Here is a 14,059-nt window from a genome sequence, read left to right as displayed (position 1 = left end):
GAGGAACTTCGTAGCTTTAAAGACCCTAGATAATGATATGTTGTTGCAATTGGTTCAGGTGATGTCCCTGACAATGATCAATCATGAAATATCATGTGGATCCAGAAGAAAAGTTTCTATTATTCAATGGGTAGCAAATGCTTGCCTTGAATTTCAACCCCATTCAGTGATACTGACATGTCGATAATACTTGGCCTCAGAAATTCAGTTGGTCTGCCCCAATGCCTTCAAGGTTGGACTCCCCCAACCCCCCACCCACCATTGGAAGGTTGTTGACATGCCACTCCTATGAAGCTGCCAGATTCCCCTCCCCACTCCCACTGCTTTCATAATCCACGTGCAAGAAAGAGTCCTATTCATCTATTCCGCCGACATCCATCGACTTCAGATAAGGGAAGTTCTCTCAAGTTTTTCTGATATGATGGGCAGCAAGAGGAAGGAAGGGAGTGAGAGAAAAGAGATTGAAGGAAGAAGCAGAAGGAAAGAGACATGGGGAGGGAGTGAAGACCTCCTGATGTTGTGCTGGACAGTGAAGCTGTGGGAAAAGGCAGAGAGAGAAAAAAAGAATGGCTCTGCACTGCCTCCAACACCCCCTGCCCATTGGCTGGAAGCTTGGATCTTCCAATATCAGCTGGCTGTCCATTGTCAAGGACCGTAATGCATCTGGTTGCAGGTCTTCATGCATGGAGATTATGGAGTTGGTTCATCCAAGTATTATCAATGAAAGTACCCCTGCCTCCCCTCGCCCCCATTATTGGTCAGAAAGTTGTGGGTTTCAGCCTCACTCCAGAGACTTGAGCACAAAAGTCTAAGTTGAAACTCAAGTGCATTACTGAGAGCTGCATTGACAGAGATGCCATCCTCACACCAAGACCTGGTATCTTCCCCCATCCCAAGACACTATTCAAAGAAAATCCAGGAATCCTTATTAATGTCCTGGCTAAGATTTCCTCATAAATCAACAACTTTCTTCACCCAAGGAGTGGTAAGTACTTGAAACACTGCCTGAGAGAGTTGTTGAAGCTGGGTCGCTGACAGTCTAGAGGAGCACTTGAATCACCCAGGCATGGAAAGCTAGGGACCAAGTACTGGGAGATAGGATTAATATGGAAGGGTGCCCACTGGTCAGCGTGGACAAGTTGGGCCAAATGCTGTGCGATTCTATGACTCCACTACTCTATAACACTGTAATAATTGTCAGCAGCTGTCTTTACCATCTCTAGAATCTTTCACTGTGGCATTCATCATGATGCTAGATTGCTGTCTCAATTTGCTTGGCTGCTGGGGTCACATTAAAATAAGATTGTATTGGTAAATGGTTTGGGAAGCCCTGCCTCAGTCCAACAACAGTCAACACGTGGTCAATATAACTGGCTAGAAATTTATCCCTCGTCAATAGTCCAAAACATGCACATCAACACATTGTAGCACAACTGACTAGGAGTGAAGTTCTCAGCAAATATCCTTTATGTTATAAATAATATTATTTATATTTCCATACAAACCTTGCCTGAAACATTCTGGAAGCACTGGCTCACTTTTATACCTATGCAATACCTTCAGCAATCCTAGTTTATTTGACTCTGCTGTTAGTTTCTATTGTGATTGCATATTGGAACAACGTATAATAGATTATGTTGGGTCCTTGTAATGTTTCATGATATATGGCTCAACCTGCTGGATGGGGCACTCAACTGGAAAACTGGCTTGTCATTCCCCCAGGTTTCAAGGAAAATACACCAACTGATAACTGCGTAGAACAGTCTTGGTAGCTCATGCAGGTCATCTTTCAAAGATATTCCCTTGGGTCTTCTTGTGCACTACGTGTGTTATTCCATGTCAGTCAGCAGTTATAATGAGACACAATGTGCTCCTTACAGTTCTGTGGAAGGAAGTGATTTTACAAAGCTAAGTACAGTTTCTTAGGGATGGCAAAAGCTAATCTGAAGAATTAATACTGAGCAAACTTCCAACCGAACATGGATTCAAGTTGGTGAGAGGTAAGTTTAAGACAGATGTCAGTGAAAAGTATTGAACATGTAGAATAATAAAGCTGAAAATCCTGGAATCTTTGAAGAAAAACTGCATGGTAAAATAGGAAGTATTTAGAGATCTTTCTGATTCATGAACTAAGATGCACTTAAAAAGTGGTCTTCCTCATCTGATCTGAACCAGCTCCTGACCATCACTCTTCTGGACAAGTGTAAGGTGCTCTGAGACATGGGTAGCTGCCTTCAACCGAATGATTGTTTATAACCAGACAGAGAAAATTTTACCTTTAGTTTCTTAGTAAGAGCAATGATTAAAGCTCAAGAGAGAAAGCTGTAACTGTCATGAAATATTTAGGTAATGATATAAAATTATCTTGGGAGAATTTCCTTTTGTCGTCTCGGACATAAACGGTAGCAATGCATGGTTAAGATGTTTGAAAGGAATTGGGTTTTAAGTTGTTGGGGGGAACGGCTGGTGAGTTGGAACCTTTGGGGTTCATGATGCAGAATGACTGTGGGACAGGCTTAATGGACAAAGTTAAAACTTAACTCTTTGGCCAACCTTTTGCTCACTTCCCTTAATATCACATTTAACCTGGTATACAATTCCTTTGACAAAAACATTTTTTTCTAATTATTTTTGTGCCTCCCCATCCGTCTTCAGCTTTCTAGTGCTTGAAAACATTAAGTAAGAGCAGGTATATGCATGGGCCCACATGAGCTGATTCAAGGAAAACATGGCTGTTAATTTTCCTCATCTCCACTTACTTGTCCTTTTAGTATCCAAAAATCCACAGGTAGTAAGAAGTAGGTGCAGGAACAGTCTTGCCTCTCACTTCAAAAGCTAGCTCCACCATAAGAGTTCAGCTGGTCTTTTACCTCAGCTCCACCTTCTTGCCTTATCTGATTATTCCTTAATGCTGAAATGGAACAACTGGTTTGGCTATGTTCTCAACAGAGAACGTTAATACTCCCTTGCATTTCTGTGTAACTTGCTCTGAGGACACATCCATTAGATTAACCAATTTCCATTACAGGAAGTATAACGGTGAAAGTAAAGTGAAATTAGAAAACAAAAAGAGGGCAAGAGGAAACATTGACAAGTAAAACAGAATGTGTTTTATTTTGTAGAAGGAGGATATTAAGCTCATTAAGTCTATCAGCTCTCGGTGCAACCCCATGAATCCCATTCCCCCACCTGCTTCCTTGGTTTTCTCTCTCACATGTTCATTAATCCCCCTCCCCCCCCCCATTCTTCCACCACCCAACTAAGCCAGGTGTAAATTACAGTAACCAATTAACTTATCGACCAGCATGACTTTGGGACGTGGAAGGAAACCAGAGCACTTTGGGAGAACCCATGCAGTCACACAGAGAACATGCAAACTCCAAACAGACCGTGCCCAAGATCAGGGTCGAAGCCAGGCTGCTGGAACTGTGAGCAGCACCAATACTGCTGCCCACTATAAACATGAAGATCAAGATATAACTGAGGAAAGTACAGGGCCTATTAGGAAAGAAAAAGTAACCTGTGTGTGGAGATATGATTAATGAGTACTTTGCATTCCTCTAGACAAAAGAAGAGTAAAGGATAATGGATTTGGGAGGGCAAGCGAGCGAGATAGGTGATTACGCAATAATAGCATGATACTTTGATGCATGGTGTATAGAATATGTAAGAGCAGAGGAATATTGAAACATGTCCACATTTATATGAAAGTAACAAGACAGTAAAGTAAGGCAGTTGAGAAGGTGTATATTGTAATTTCCTTTTTTAGTCAAGGAGTAGAATTTGAAAGCAAGGAAGTCATTCAAAAACTCCATAAAATAGTTGATAGCCTATGGCTAGAGTAAAATGAACAATGCTAATCACTACATTGCTGGAACAATATGATAGTACTCGGGAGACTACAATGGAGTTTTACCAAGGTGTTGGTGGGTCTGCAGAAGGAAGAACTGAAAATTTACTGTTTTAGTCTGCTGAAATAGCCGAGGGGAGATATAATTGAGATGAAAGTATTATGTGGGTCTGGGATAGAATGGACAGAAAGGTCTTATTTCCCTTAGCAACAAGGTCAAGAATTGGAGACAAAAATTGATGGTAGTAGGTAGAAGGAATGAGGAGAGGGTGATGAGGGCCTGGAACTTACTGCTTGAAGGATTGGCTGAAGCAAAATTTCACTATCACATTTGCAAAGAATTTGGACTTGCACAAAGTGTCACAACGTACAAAACCATATATCAGCATTGGAAAGTGGACCAAAGCAGAATAGGTCTTTTGTGGATGTGAAGGGCCAGATGTTTTTCTTTGTGCTGTACAATTCTATGGTGCTATCATTGTGTGAATGATCTTCACTGTTCAACAACTCCAAGAGAAGTGTAAGGATGAGCACCAACTACTATACATGGCCTTTTCCAATCCCATTTAAGACCCTAGCTCCGTTAAAATTGGAGGGACTGTAGAGCAGCCTTTTCAAAAATGGATAAAATCATCTCCTTTCTCCATTTGCTTCCTCATGGCATGCAAGCTGTGACCCTAACTGACCATCCCCCGGAGAACCATCTCAGTCACAACCAGTGTCATACAAGGCTACGTCATTGCCCCAACACATTTTTCAATCTTTCTTGACCCAATTCTGCATTCCACCTCCAATAAGCTCCTCACTGGAGTGAAACTAATCCACAGGCCCATTGGGAAACTGTTCAAACTACATCATGTCCACTCAGTAGCTGAGCCCAGTATGCAGATGATAGTTATGTTTGGGTATATTTCAAGGTCATTGTCAACTCATTCACTGAAGCAGACAAGTGGATGGGCTTCACATTCAACATCTGCAAATCAAAGGTCCTCTGCCAACCTGCCCCTGTTGTACACATTGGAGGAAATGAATTCCACTTTCATAGTTCATAGCACCCTTTGAACTTGTGGTTCAAGTTATTGTCTGCAAATATATGAAATATGTAGTTCACTGGTAAATGATTGGTTGAATTAAGTCTCAAATCACCACCATCTTAATATTCTATCAGTCTTGCTTTATTCACAGAAAAGAGAGACATTTTATGGTACATTACTGTACATCGTATCTTTGACATTAGGTAGCAAGATTAGAGAAAACCGTTGTACAAGAATTCAGCCACAATGTCTATTGAGTGGCATCAAACACAGGCTCCTGAATAACTCAAATTCTATTGGAATTACTGTTTATTGGAATATAGCAGGCGGTGTCAAAGTGAGTGCACATTGTAAAATGACAATATATTAAAATTTTTGCTTCTGTAGAGTTTTACGTTTTCGGAAGTGGAATAAGATGATCTGGATCATTTGGAACTGTTGCACGTGTGGAAATGGAAGTGCTCCTATTATGGGTTTAACCAGTTTAAAACTAGAGCAATGTACTCATTGTGTATAGTGGGAAGGATTAGGAATAATAAGAGTTGTAAAACTCAAAAACAGGCCCTCCTGCCCAGCATGTCCATGCTGATCATATTAAATAAATGTCCCCGCAGAAGATAGCAGGTGCTTGTTGCTGACCTTCCATTATTTCCCTATTGGACAGTGAAGAGCAAAATCAAATATACTTGATAGTAAATATTCTCTTCCTGTCCCATTAATCAGATTTTGTCATTTCCCTTTTAGAGTCCCATGAACCCACAGAAAAAATTAAATTCTGTAAAGCACCATCTCACTCTGCAGCCTGCATAGCCCTGCTACGGATATTCCTTAATATTTGTTTTAATTAAATTTTGACAGCTCCATATACCATTCATGCTTTTAATTAGGCAGACATGTAGAATGTAATTATACACCCATCCTGCGAGAGCCAATCTGCTTTTCTTCGGGGTATGAATTCTTGATGGTGGTTTGTGCTAATTCTTGTATGCTGCATGGGATTTAACCTTGCAACAGACAGAAGGTACCTCAGTAGTATGCCAAGTTGCACATTTTGCTGGGAGGATCACCAATGTCTCAGAAAACATAAGTCTCCACAGACAGTGACAGCTGCTTGGGGAAGAAGTGCTACAAAACACATTTTCTTGAAGGTTATTTGAATGATTAAGGCGAGAGGACCATACCCAAGCAAAGACTACAAGAGCATTGTTGCAAATCAATAGTTTTTGTGTCCCAAGCAATCTTGACGTCAGACAAAACAGGCAGTCAACTATGGTGAATTCTTGTCTTCCATGAATAAGTTGCTTAATTTTTGCAATTTAACCTCTACATTACTGTCTATTTACCAATTCCTCTGGTAAATTCAGCATATTTGTGTTTGGAAAAGAAATTGGAAGTCAATCGATGTTCTCAGTAGTTACTCATTTCCCGTGGTCAAACTGTCATCTTTTACAATGTATGGTGCACTACAGTATTTATTACCTTGCAAGTGATGGGGAGAAGGTGGGGAAGCAGTAGATAGTGCAACGTGTTACATTTTGCCAAACCTCAATGACACTGTAGTTTTTCATCATCACCTTCTTCTTCTTAGGCTGCCTCTAATGATTGAGGATGACTTGCTTCCACTCCTGTTCTGTGGGTTCTGAGGTGGCGGATGAAGCTGATGTGAGAATTGCAGACTTTTCCACAGCTGGGGCAGGTGGGTGGGTGGTTAGTGAGGTGGTGTGCTCCTAATACATGGACTCATGGTTCTTCAATACCAGCCTGAATGCTTCTTCTCCACTTTGAGTAGTCATAGGTCAGAGAGTCCCAGGATTCAGTGGAAGGAATACCCAAATACACATTAAATGCTAATTTGTTGTTTCAGGATGGGAAGATACTTTTCATATTCAGAAGTGATTACATACACTTATCTGAGAAGGTGATACTGAGGTCATCCTATACTTTTTCCGAGAAGCAACGTCCCTGCAGCTCGGGAACTCAGATCTTTTTCATGAAATATCAGTGATAATTTATGAAATTACTTTGCATGATCCTCACTACTTCCTTGATACTGATGATAAATGTTGCATTTTTATTTGGGTGTCAAATTAAAACATAAAATTCCAACTGTAATACCAGGACCAGGTAGAACTGGGCATTGCAAAGTCTTGGCACACCCAACGCACCCGCAATCAAATTAGGATTTAGTATACTTGTCATTGGTATAATCAGGACTTTGCACGCATGGACCCACCCCACATGGACCTGTTCTACCTCGGACACACTCCTCATCGGACCTGCTCTATTGAAAGGGACCTGCAATGCCTGTCATCTACCCTGTCTGAGTCCTACCTAACTGAGGCTTTCCCTACTTCAGACATGTCTGACTTGGGGTATTCTGTACCAGGGACCAACCCTGCCTGGGAGAGCAACCTACCCTACCCTACATGGGATGCGCTGTGTCTGGGACTTGACGTAACAGGGATTTTCCCCATCCAACACTTGGTATAATGGGGAAATGGATAACATGGACTTTGCAAACTGAAGATTCCATGTGCTCAGGACCTAGCACTACATGGATTTGTCATGGCTGGTACCTTGCACAACCAATATATGTCATTTATGGAATATGCCAGAGCTCAGGATATAGCATAGCCAGGACATGGTATACCCAGGGCTGACATACCCTGTTCCCGATATCTAGTATAACATGTAGTAGCTGACTAGTGTGGGTTTTGTAAGCAGAAGAACTCATTTTAACTGTGGTTTCCCAAGGGCAGGCTGATCAGAATTCATCACTTTGTCACCATTCTTATATGGTATATGTTTTAAACAGCCAACTATCCTACTAGTGATCGAACACCCATTTATTATTTGCTGCTATCACATCACCAATGAATTAGTCTCCTCTTTAAGAAATTCTCTTCTCCCTAAATATTAATTCTGATTTAAAAATAAGTAAACCCTTTTATGGGTTTGGGGAGAATAATTTGCTACACTCTATATTTTCAAAATATGTCGTAACTGAAAGGCTATTGAACAGTTTGGGATATTTTTGGTCGTTGTTCTTTCTTGCTGCATAAAATCTATCAGTAGAAATAATTTGGAAGTTATAGAAATAAAACACGAAGGCAACTATGGCAGCATGCAAACCACTATGAAGTTGTCCTCCTCTGACTTTCTTTATCCTTGCCTTTAAAAAAAAAAGGAGGAAATTCTAAAAACTTATATTTTCCAATATTCTTTGTCATTTCATCAAAAACTAAGATGTCTTGTAAGATACTGAATGGATAATCTTGAAGTTAAAACAGTTTTTCATTTTCAACAGATGTCTCAAATATAAGCCAATATTTAAGAAAACCTTAAACCATTATCTGGTTACCCATCTCTTAACCCATAACCTCGACTGTCCATTTCCCTCCACATATGCTGGCTGACCTGCTGAGTTCCTCCAGCAGTTTGTTTTTTGCTCCAGATTCCAGCATCTGCTAAGTCTTAGGTTTCCAGCCTTAAACCATTATCTGATTCACCATTCCTCAAGCATAATTGTGGCATGAGGTGCCATGATAAAAGTGAAGTCAATGGGCATGAAAAAGAGAATGTTCCATTGGCAAGAGTCGTATGTAGCCCCAGGACATTACAGCTGCTTCATCTTTCCATCATGAGGCCATAAAGTGGGATATTTGCTGATGACTGTACAATGTTCAGTTCCATTCACAATTCCTCTGTGAATGAAACAGCCCAACCTGCACTAAGCAAGACCTTGGCAATAATCATACATGGGTGGATAAGTGGCAAGTTGCAATTGCACCATCAGACTGTCACGAGGTTACCGGACCTAAACTCAGTCTTAAAGCCTCAAGAGCCATTATGTCCCTGAGTTCCTACAGCCACAGAGGTACTGGTATATGTAAAATGCACAGCTTATATTCAATAACCTATGTTGGCCGATAAATAATGGATCCATGTCTTTACTGCCTTGTAGACCGAAGGATAAAGCTGAATGCTGAACATATCAGTATTTCAACCATGTTATAATTTGATAAGACAGTTTATGTAAATTGAGCTATTCAATTATTTAATCTATTTTAATCATTAAAATGTTATAAGAATGTTTGGCAATTGTAGAGACTGAGGAAGCGTCTGGCAGGAAAGGTACAATTTTTATTTATGAAAGAATTATCCAAATGAGGATGTGTGGGAATCGATCCTGCACTTTTGCGAGCCTGCACTTGTGCAATAAATTCCAACATAGCTGTCATTCTGAGGTGTAATAATCACAGTTTTGCAATTCTACCACTAACATTTTAAGAATTGCTTCAGTGTGGTTGAGACCTGCCTGTAATTAACCAGCCTTAGGATGCACTGAACTCTATGAAAATATTGTCAGTTAACAGGGGAATTGTTATTACTTTAGGTAGGTCAGGCAGAAGATCTTTGCGTCATTTTTGTAATGTTTTTGTAATTCAATAGCTTGTTTGGAAGCAAACTTACGTAATTGGATCATTGTTTTGTGAAACCCACTTCCATGACACTAAAACCTCTTTAGAGCAGTAATGAACACAGTGTACTCACATCAGTGTAAGGTGTAGAGTTGATTCACAAAAATGAATCTTTGCATTTTGATATATTAAAGCATTCAGGAAAAATACTCTCTATCCAGATCATGGTTTGAATGTGGAACTCACTTTCATTTTGAGTGAGATGAGTAGTGAAAATGCATTTAGGGTGAGCTGGATGAGGAGGAAAGGAACACTGGAAGCTCATACAGAGGATCAGCAGTGACTTTGACCAAATGTCCAAAATGTCCTACATCTGTGCTGTAAATTCCATGCATATTAGAAAGGCACCTCAATATTTTGGGAAAGTAGGCTGAAGCTTCATGTTCATAGTTAGCAGTTAGCGTAACACTATTACAGCGCCAGGGACCCGGGTTCAATTCCCACCATTGTCTGTAAGGAGTTTGTACATTCTCCCCGTGTCTGCGTGTGTTTCCTCCGGGTGCTCCGGTTTCCCCCCCAGTTTCGATGTACATGTGACTAATAAAGGTATCTCTAGGCACTTTGTAATCTTCCATGCTTTATGCTCTATCACTAAAATCTCTTAGCAGTTGGTGTTTAAATAACTCTTAGCCCAGGATCAGGAATTATTTGCTTTCGTGTTTGTGAAGAACGGGCCAGTTCTGCTATAAGGGTATCCATCGGCAATATTAACTCAGTTTTGCTCTCTCTAAGGATGCTGCCTGATCTGCTAGGCAGTTCCAGCATTCTCCTTTTGGTTTCAGGTTTCTTTGTTTTCTCTCTTTATCTGACTGTCCGCACTAATCTATTAACCGCACGGCTTCAGAAAGAGTGAAATCACCCAGGCAAACCTGGCTTCACCCTATCAGAGAAATTTCCTTTGCCCTTTCCTCCCTCCTGCACCCTCTCTGCAATTTATAACTAAGTTTACTCTTTTCCAATTTGGAGGAAGGGTCCCGGGCCTGACAAGTTAACTCTGCTTCTTTTTCAGGCAAACATTAACTGTTTCCCTTTCCACGGATGCTGCCTGATCTGCTGCGTGTTTCCAGCATTTTCTGTTTCCTTTGCAACATGTAATTCATTTACCCACTGACACACCATGGAGTTGTTTGATTTCAGCATCACCACAGCAAACAAAGTTTGTGGCAGCCATGAGCACTGATGCAATAACACTGCAATTCAGCAGACGGGTCTGGGAGTGTTTTCGGATAAACAGAGTGCAGTAGGAAATGAAATCTCCAAACCTTACACTTTGTGAACCAGCAAGTCTTCAAGTGCCCGTTGGTCAGTGGTGATATTTTCATAATTGAATGCGAAGCCCTGCAGTCCCTTCTTGACCTTTCTTTGGCAGCACTGGTAAACTGGGGGAATCAGCTCCTCAGCACACAGTGGTGCAGGTGTATTAATTTAATGTGACTATACCACAAACAATTACTGTCAGTATAGTTCCTCTTCATTGCTCACTGATTTGTCCTTAGGCAGGCTTTATTTTTAATCAAAGTACTGAAGACACTAAAGTTGAAATGATGGGATGTGTCAGAGAGGTATTTGACTCATTGGATTGGGTCAAAAGAGAATGCAGTGGAGGGAGGGGAAAAGAATTTGTATCTGATTTAAAATCCTATGAAAAGGTCAGGTTAGACCATGCCTTGGATACTCAGACCAATTCTGGACACCACGTGTTAGCTTGGTATGTTGGGATTCAAAAAACCACAGTCTAGATTTACAGGAATTATAAACCTGGATTCCAAAAGGGTCAATGAGAAGAAGAAGTCACACAAATGAAAGTCGTACTCCTGGTTCTTTGCTCACTAGAGGTGAGCATTTCGGCAGAAAAGGTTTATTCTGTATTGAACAACAAACAAGATGCTAGAGGAACTCAGCAGATCAGGCAGCATCTGTGGAGGGAAATGGACAGTCGACCTTTCATCCAGATGAAGGGTCTGAACCTGAAAGGTTGACTGTTCATTTCCCTCCATAGATGCTGCCTAACCCGCTGAATTCCTCCAGCATCTTATTTGTTGCTCCAGATTCCAGCATCTGCTGTCTCTTGTGTCTTTATTCTGTGTTGAGCCTGGCCTGGGAATTTGGGCCAACAGTCAAGTAGAGTGATACGTCATGAAAACAGGCCCTTCAACTCAACAGGTCTTGCTGACTGTCAGGCACCCATTTTAAAGTAATCCCACATATCCCATTTTATTTTCTCCACATTCCCATCAACTCCCCCCACCTGCCACTCACATACATTCGGGACAATTTACAGTTACCAATTAATCTATGTTTTTGAGATGTGGGAGAAAATCAGAGTACCCAGGCAAAACCCACACGGTCACAGTGAGAGCATGAAAATGCAAACTCCACACAGACAACACCGGAGGTCAGGATTGAACCTCGATCACTGGAGCTGTGAGGCAGTGGCTCTATTAGCTGTGCCACCGTGCTGCCCTAAGCTAGCTCGCTACGGAATGCTGAATTCTGTCAATCAGTACAAATGTCATTCCCCTAAAGAAGTGCCAGATTCTACTTGGACAGATAACTGCTCTCTTCAACAGAGTGCCTGTGTATTAGCTTGTGTTCAAACATACCTTCTTTGAGTGGGACTTCAGATCTTGATTTTTTTGATCCATTGAGGCTTATAGAAGGATAAAGCTTAGACTGAAAACTATGAGCAAAAGATATTCAAACATTATAAATAATTTCTCATCTGAAGTAGCTTTGCAGTGTAGTTATTTACATAAGAACCATTGTGCAGAGAGAGATCTAGCAATTGATTTGCATAACTGCAAAAGAACTCTGTTGCATGATTGAAATTGGTTTAACCCAGAATAGAGTAATTTTTTGTCACTGTTAATCAAAAAACTTGATTCCTGACTTTTTTGTGAGAATTTTGCCTAGCACCTCATCTCCAAAGCACAACTTCCCCAAATTACATTCAACAGTGGTTCAATATGCAAAATAAGTCTCCGGACTGACGTTCAAACCTCGCTGGGAGTACAACGCATCATTCCATTACTGCAGCATCCATTCATTCAGTGACAACACTGTCCCCAAGATGGAAGGGTGCTGATTGCATTGTGGCACGTCCCTTTAAGAGCTAGTTTCAGAAACTGCACCTGCTTCGTTCAATGCCGGCAGCAATGAAGACATCAGTAGATGACGCTGCTCTGAAACTAACAGTGTCAGCCTCAGCTTGATGTTACACAGGGAACTCCAGCAATTCTGTGCTGCGAATCTCACAATTGAAGTTCTCACTCTTTACGCAGCTTTGATAAATATGTAACAGTGACCCACAATGGTATTAAAAGAGATTAGTGCGATTTCTAGCCTTTTTAATCAGCTCTGGTCTCCTGTTTTGAAGTATTTCATGGACATTTTGGTCACTTTTTGGCTACCTGACTTTCTCTCTTTATAGTTGCAATGTACATTTTGTGTATAACAAGGCATTCTGATGGCCTGTTCCTACACTGACTTATTACTTTATATCTCTTTGTAATGCCTTCAAGCACACGACCGAGACTGAACTTAAACTGCACGATTTTATAGAATTTATGGATTCTGCCATATTAGGCCTCCACTGGAACCTTTTGGACTGAGCCATCAGTGCAGTTCGACAGGCTCCCTCGCACTCTGACTCTCTCCCATACTTTGACTCCCTCTCTCATACATTATGTCTCACACACTGAAAATTTTCTGTCTCACTCTGATCCTCACTTTCTCTCACATTCTGATCCTCTCTCTCTGTTGTGCTCAGACTGACTCCCTCTCTCTCAAACATTGAATTTTCATTTTCTCTCACACTTTCTCTCTCCCCCTCTCTCCCCTCATGCTTTGACACTCCCTGTCCCACACTGACTCTCTCTTTCCCTTCACACACTCTGAATCTCCTTCTCGCCCTCACACTTTAACTCTCTCTGGCCCTCTCTTTTTCATGGTGACTCATCCTCTCTCTCCCTTCCTTCTATACTCTGATTGTTTCTCCTCTTTCACAGTCTCCCTCTAAAAGAGGCAACTTTGCAAATTGTTAGTTAACAGTTGATTGGCTAATTAGCTCATTAACAGCAGCCAATAAAAAGAAGGTAGGGTGAAGTGGAGTGGCCATTGTGAGAGTGGGCCAGTGTAGGAGTGGGGAGCTGAGGTTTTGGCGTGAAGAAGCTGAGTAAGTGGCCCAGGTCCTGTGAGTGAGAGTGGATCTTTAAAAAGACCTCAGTAAGGAGGCACAGATAAGAACAGGTAAAGTTTTATGTTGTTGTTGATGCCTACTACTGGTTTCAGTGTAGAGGATGGCAGTCGGGGTAGTGGAATGTTCCTCCTGCAAAATGTGGGAAGTCAGGAAATCTCAGGGTCTCCCTAATGACTGCATCTGTGGGAAATCCACCCAGTTGCAGCTCCTGACAGACTGGGTCAAGGAACTGGAGTTGGATGTACTTGGGATAATCTGGGAATTTGAAAACATCATAGATGAGTCTTTTATGGAGGTGGTCACACCCAAGGTACAGGCTTCAGATAGATGGGTGACCATCAGGAAAAATAAGGACAGTAGGCAGTCAGTGCAGGATTCCCCTCACTAACAGGTATACCTCATTGTGTACTGTTGAGGGAGATGTTCTGTCAGGGCTTGCAGCAGCAGTCAGGTCTCTGGCACTGTGACTGGCTCTAAGGTTCAGAAGGAAAGGGTG

At 41.4% G+C, this 14,059-nt stretch overlaps 1 protein-coding gene across 1 annotated transcript in view; it reads left to right on the top strand.

The window, feature by feature from the left end:
* Window positions 1-14,059, top strand: part of rgs6 (regulator of G protein signaling 6) — a 470,045-nt gene that overhangs the window by 184,330 nt on the left and 271,656 nt on the right. The gene's annotated exons all lie outside the window — the stretch shown is intronic.

The sequence above is a fragment of the Pristis pectinata genome, chromosome 1 (assembly GCF_009764475.1).
Source record: "Pristis pectinata isolate sPriPec2 chromosome 1, sPriPec2.1.pri, whole genome shotgun sequence".
Lineage (NCBI taxonomy): Eukaryota > Metazoa > Chordata > Chondrichthyes > Rhinopristiformes > Pristidae > Pristis > Pristis pectinata.
Note: the sequence above shows the minus strand (reverse complement) of the source record. Positions and strands in the feature narration are given on the sequence as shown.